Source organism: Herpailurus yagouaroundi, unplaced genomic scaffold (genome assembly GCF_014898765.1).
Source record: "Herpailurus yagouaroundi ecotype Mexico unplaced genomic scaffold, PumYag 188, whole genome shotgun sequence".
Taxonomy (NCBI): Eukaryota; Metazoa; Chordata; class Mammalia; order Carnivora; family Felidae; genus Herpailurus; species Herpailurus yagouaroundi.
The window spans coordinates 4,737,734-4,743,995 of NW_024412419.1; the positions used below are offsets into that span (position 1 = coordinate 4,737,734).

Genomic DNA, 6,262 nt, shown 5'->3' on the forward strand with positions numbered 1-6,262 from the left:
GCTCTGTCTCTCTCTGTCTCAAAAATAAATAAATGTTAAAAAAAAATAAAAAATAAATAAATCCATTTAAAGAAATGTAAATATGTTAGAATCCCAAATCATCACAAGCAATTTTTAAGTGGCTACCAGCTCAGTGTGTGTGTGTGTGTGTGTGTGTGTGTGTGTGTGTGTGTTCTGAATCCCCACACAGGTGTAACTCACGATCTAAGTCAAGGCCACGGCTCAGGTCTGTTTGAGGGAAAGGAGTCCCTTCTTTGGGGCTAAGCCACCGGCCATTCTGTGTCCTTGGCCATGAACACGAAGGCTCAGAGCCACAAAGCACATCAGCCAACGCCTGGGCTAGCAGCTGCCCCACAAAGCTGTGGAACCAATTTCCTTTCTCACCATCGTTTGTGTCCTTGGCCGCGGCCACCACATTGGGAACGTGAGCATTCCGTTTGCCCTTGGCCTCTGTTTGTTACCACCTACTTTGCAAATATTGTAGCTCCCCCAGAAGTGATCTTTCTCACGCATTCACTGTTTCTTCATTTTGTGCCCCTGTTATTGGCTTTCGCTCAGCATCTTTCTGTTTGCCTCAGGGGAACAGCTCTTCCCGTCACCTCTCAGTGTCCTTCCCTGTGTTATGGTAGTTGGCTAAGGGGACGCATGTCATGGCTAATGAGGTAGAACGTGGCAAATAAAGCACTAGAATTCAACGCCTGGTTCTGACCCAGCTCCACAACTCCCTGGTTATTGACCATGAGCCACAGACGCAAATGTCCTGCCTCTCCGTGTCTTCATTTCTAAACTCTGCATGTCAGTGTCTGCTGTCTGCTCCTCTCTATGCCCTCACATGTCCCAGGCCATCCTGCTCCAGGAGCAGTCAGAGAGCATGCCTTTGTTTCTCCTTGGGATCCTGACTGGCCGACAGTACTAATGTGTCCTCGATACAGGTTTAAAAGTGAACTTGAATACTTACCTGGCAGGGGAGATACCATGATCACGAAGGTGGTTTTCCCAGGGCGAGGCTTATCCATTGCACTCCGGATGTGCTAACCCCTGCGATTTCCCCAAATGTAGGAAACTCGACTGCATAATTTGTGGTAGTGGGGGACTGCGTTCGCGCTTCCCCCTGAAAAAATAAATAAATAAATAAGTAAATAAATAAATAAATAAAAGTGAACTTGATCACCGGGAGAGCCCGAGTGCTCAGAACCAGAGGTGTGAAGCTCAGGAAGGACCTCTTTGTGCCTCAGCACCGCCCCCGACATCTCCACAGATGCCCTCATTCAATGCCATCAGCAGAATAATGCCCTGCCACCAACAGCAAAGATGCCCACGTCCCAATCCCCAGATCTTGTGAATGTGTTATGCGATGCGGCAAAGCAGAGTGAGGGTCGCAGATGGAATCAAGATACACATCGGCTCTCTGGTAAAAGGGACGTTTATCCTGGATTCTCCAGATGAGCCCGCTGTAATCACCAAGGTCCTTCCCAGCGGAAGGGGAGAGAGAAGACGAGTTAGAGGAGGACGCGGCCACTGAAGGAAGGCATAGAGAGTACATCCTTGTTGGCTTCGACGATGGAAGAAGGGCCACCAGGCCAGGAACGTGGGAGGCCTCTGGCAGCCACAGAAAGCGAGGAAACGGATTCTTCTCTAGAGCTCCGGGAAGGAGCACAGCGGGCTGACCCACGGATTGTAGCCCAGTGAGACCTGTGTCATATTTCCACCCCACAGAACTTTAAGCGAATACATTTGTGTGGTTGAAGTTGTTAAATGCTGAGTGATCTGTCACAGCAGCAGTAGGACATATACAGTAGAAGGTGTGAGAAGCCACCATTCCCGTTTCATTCCCTGAAAATCTGTTTAATCTGAACTTGGGACCACCTCGACTGAATTCTGAGTCCAAGCCAGATGATGGATAAGGAGTTCGAGTAAACATAAAAAGTGGTGACACTTTTCCAGAATGCTCCTCTGCTCTTTCAAAGATTTTCGGAGTATTGACCTCATTAGGAGAATGCTGGAAGTAGCAATCCCCAATTCCCATGTTTTCCTTTGGTAGCTTTTTCTGTCCATCAATGAAAGGACCACCGTGACCGTCCTGGGGAAGGCAGCTCCTCGGGCCTAACAGCCAAGGCTCCATTCGTCCTCCGTCTGCTAATTACAAATATGCGCACAGAGCTAAATAATTCATCTCTGTCCTACCTCTGTACATGTTCCAAATTTTGTACAGTATTTCCTGCCCGTGTTTCGCAGTGCTCTAGGCACGCATTCTGCAGGTTTAATTCAGCTCATAAATCAATCTCTTTGGTCCTTTCATCCCATATTCTTCTCTAAGCCCCCTCCAATCTGTCAACAGACTTTGTGGCACCGAGGCACCCCTCTTGGATCTGTCACACCAGCACTGCGAAAGGAAAAGCTCTACTAAAGGGACCACTTCTCCCTTTAATGAAGAAACAAATGGCAGCCGTGGACGTGCCTGGGCGTTTCAGGTGCGGGGTAGGTTTTAAGAGATCGCCCTGCTCTACAATTGTACTTCGTTCAACCATCCATCCGTTCATTCATTCATTCACCTGTGCAGTTTTCAAATGCACTTGGAACCCTGTGCCAGACAAAGCACTGAATGAGACAGACATAGATTCTGTGCTGACAGATCTTATATTTCACTGGGAAACAGATAATTAACTAATACAAAAAGAAATCAAGAAGATAATCTTTTTTTTTTTTAATTTTTTTTCAACGTTTTTATTTATTTTTGGGACAGAGAGAGACAGAGCATGAACGGGGGAGGGGCAGAGAGAGAGGGAGACACAGAATCGGAAACAGGCTCCAGGCTCCAAGCCATCAGCCCAGAGCCCGACGCGGGGCTCGAACTCACGGACCGCGAGATCGTGACCTGGCTGAAGTCGGACGCTTAACCGACTGCGCCACCCAGGCGCCCCGAAGATAATCTCTTATGTTGACAAATGAAATCAATGAAAGCGGGACAAGTGTTGGGGGAGGGGAGAGGGGGACTGGATACACCAGAGAGAGAGGTCAACTGAGCCTTCTTGGCAATGGACACTTGCGATCTGAGAGCTGAAAGAAAAAGTACATGCAGACTTGCTGGGCCAAGAGGGCCTTTCTGACGAGTATGTCCTGTAGAGAGTCAAGGAGGCTGTGCAGGAGGCCAGGAGGGAGGTAGAGGATGGCCAGGAAGGCAGAAGGCAGAGTCCACAGACCGTGAAGAACGATTTAGCTTTGATTCTGATTGCAATGGGAAGCCGACGGAGGGCTTGGACAGAAGTACACTTCTCTGTATTTGAAAAAAGATTATTTCACGTCACACGTTCCTGAAGGTAGGGTCCAGAGCGTCGGAAGTGAGGAAGAGTGGAAACAATGAAAACAAGGACACCAGTTACTATGCTGTTGCACTCATTGGACAAGAGGTGAGAGCGGCTTGGCCGGGACCCTGGCAGGAGACACAGAGCGATGGGTTTTTGACGTGGGATTCATTTTGATGGTGGAACAGCACAAATGGCTTGGGCCTAGAGATCACAGTGGAAAAAGAGAATCTCTAAGGGTAACGGCCAAGTCCGGGGCCCGGGAAACTTGGAGACTCACAGGGAGGTGGAGGTCGGAGCCTGGAGCTCAGAGAGATGGCTGCAGATGTAAATGTGGGGCCTTCCGTGCAGAACTAACTCCCTTCCAGTTAAGGCTGCAGACCCGCATGAGGTCACCAGAAAGTAGGAGAGAGAGGAAGCTACGGGGCCAAGCTGAATGACTTCATCCTTTAGGGACGGGGGAAGGAGGGTGGAATGGCAAAGGAGACAGAGAAGAGCTTCCAGGGAAGGAAAAGGACAAGTAGGACAGTCCGAACACTGAAAACATTCCACTCAGAAAAGAACACCACCAGAGTGAGGTAGCAGGGTTTGGAGAGTTGCAGGCCTTTGGAGCTCAGTTCTGGAGCTGCGACCACTCGTCCATCGACAACATCCCAAGCTGGGATCCTTCTCAGCTCAAAGTCTTTCCAGAGTCTCCTTTTAAAAGGATTTTATTCTGGGACGCCTGAGTGGCTCAGTCAGTTCAGCATCCGACTTCGGCTCAGGTCACCATCCCACGGTTCATGGGTTCGAGCCCCGTGTCAGGTTCTGTGCTGACGGCTCAGAGCCTGGAGCCTGCTTCGGATCCTGTGTCTCCCTCTCTCTCTGCCCCTCCCGACGGCTCGGAGCCTGGAGCCTGCTTCGGATCCTGTGTCTCCCTCTCTCTCTGCCCCTCCCCTGCTCACGCTCTGTCTCTCTCTGTCTCTCAAAAATGAATAAACGTTAACATAAATAAATAAATAAATAAATAAATAAGAGGATTTTATTCTGAATCAATAACAGTGGCAGGTTCTTTCAATGTCTGTGAACGAGCTCAGTTTCATCCACTGAAGAAAAAACACTAAGCTCTCGTTCTATTCCTGGCTACAGCTGGAGTCACGGTATCTAGCCTGCAGGGCAGCTCCGAGAGGCCAGGACCAACCTGGGTGCAGGCTTGCACGATGCCCTTTTCCTAGGGACGCCGAAGAGCTGCTCGCCAGGCGGGCAATATGACGCCCCACACCTTCTCAGAGGCGGATGTACTTGTTCAGGACATCTGTCACTTCCAAGGATCTCCTTCCCCCCTGTACAATACTTCCTACTATTCCCCCAATTTCAAGACCCTCCCTGCATTCCTCATCAAGATTGTGGTAGGAGGGATTTGGCAACTTGATGCTCATCTAGAGTCTTTTTAATGTTTATTCATATTTGAGTGGAGGGTGGGGCAGGGGCAGAGAGAGTGCGAGACGCAGAATCGGAAGCAGTCTCCAGACTCCAAGCTGTCAGCACAGAGCCCGACGCAGGGCTCGAACCCACGAACCATGAGGTCATGACCTGAGCCAAAGTCGGGTGCTTAACCGACTGAGCCACCCAGGCGTCCCTTGATGCTCTGAAGTCCTTTCCATATTCTGCTTGTGGACTGTTCGAGTTCCCGTATCTTCAGATCCATCCAGAAGCACAGAGGGCTCTTAGGTTTCTCGGACATCTGAGATATTGAGGGCACAGCAACAATCCTTTCCTGGGCCCACGGTAGCGTTTCATGGGGGCATAGCACCCACATAATAAATAAAGAAGGAAAAAATAGGTCTCGAGACCACAAAGGGTACAAATAACCACCAGGTCTCATGCAATTCTCTCTCTCTCTCTCTCTCTCTCTCTCTCTCTCATGTAAGTGCAACCTCATAAGTGCTGGGAACACCTTCGTGAATGTAACAAATGTAAAAGTGAAGGGAAAACATTACATGTAAACAGAAAGGCATTGCGGTGGCACTTTTTTTCTAAGTATGTATTTATTTTGGGGAGAGTGCAAGCAGGGGAGGGGCAGGGAGAGGGGGACAGAGGATCCAAAGTGGGCTCTGTGCTGAGAGACCGACAGCGGCGAGCCCTACGTGGGGCTCAGACTCCAGAACCACAAGATCACGACCTGAGCTAAGGTCAGGTGCTCAACCAGCTGAGCCACCCAGGAGCCCCGAGGTGGCACTTTCGAAAGCATATATTTCACAGTACTTCTGATAAAAGTGCCAGATTCTAAACTTAGCACAGCAACAAACTCCTAGCAGCGAACGTTCCTTTTCTTTTTCTTTTTTTTTTTTTTTGGCTACAAAAATGTGTTTTTTAAACAAATGAAAGGAAAATAAAGTTTTCTGCAACGTCCAGCCCAGTTCACTCTGCCCTGTGCTAAAGTTGGGGTCCAGTGAGCTAGCTAATAATAAAGTATTAGGTGGCCTTCCTCCCCTCCTTCGTGTACAAAGTTGCCTCCAGGAGTTTGTGCGTGGCCACAGTGGACAGGGTGTTCTGGGGACAACTTGACATAATCAATAGCACTAAAACCTCACGCTAACTCCTTTCTGGGTGCATTTATACTGTTCTTACGTTGATACTGGAACTAGCTGTCCTTTGTTTTGTAACGCTAAGTCTGCCTCTCTCGCGTCTTAAAATACGCGAAGTGCAAAAGAGCGCGTGTGTTTCTAAGTAGACGGATTTGAATCAGCAAGTCCAGGTGATATTTGAGGTCCTTCAAAAACCCCCACAAAATTCAGCCAAGAAAATGGGAAGACCCAGCTGGCTTTATTGAGCGATTGCTGAACCAGGCAGCACGGCATCCGGTAAGAAGAGAGAGGCCCCAGCAGCCGCACGGGGGCAGGTGTTCGTAGGCAGGACGACAGGGCAAGGAGCGACCGGCAGAAGAAAAGAAGGCTCGTTTCAGGCCAGGTCGTGTTCTC

At 49.3% G+C, this 6,262-nt stretch overlaps 1 non-coding gene across 1 annotated transcript; it reads left to right on the forward strand.

The window, feature by feature from the left end:
- Window positions 1–950: 950 nt before the first annotated feature.
- Window positions 951–1,114, forward strand: LOC121044633 (U1 spliceosomal RNA). The gene has a single exon (XR_005797398.1). It is a non-coding gene; the product is annotated as a U1 spliceosomal RNA (small nuclear RNA).
- The last annotated feature ends 5,148 nt before the right edge of the window (window positions 1,115–6,262 follow it).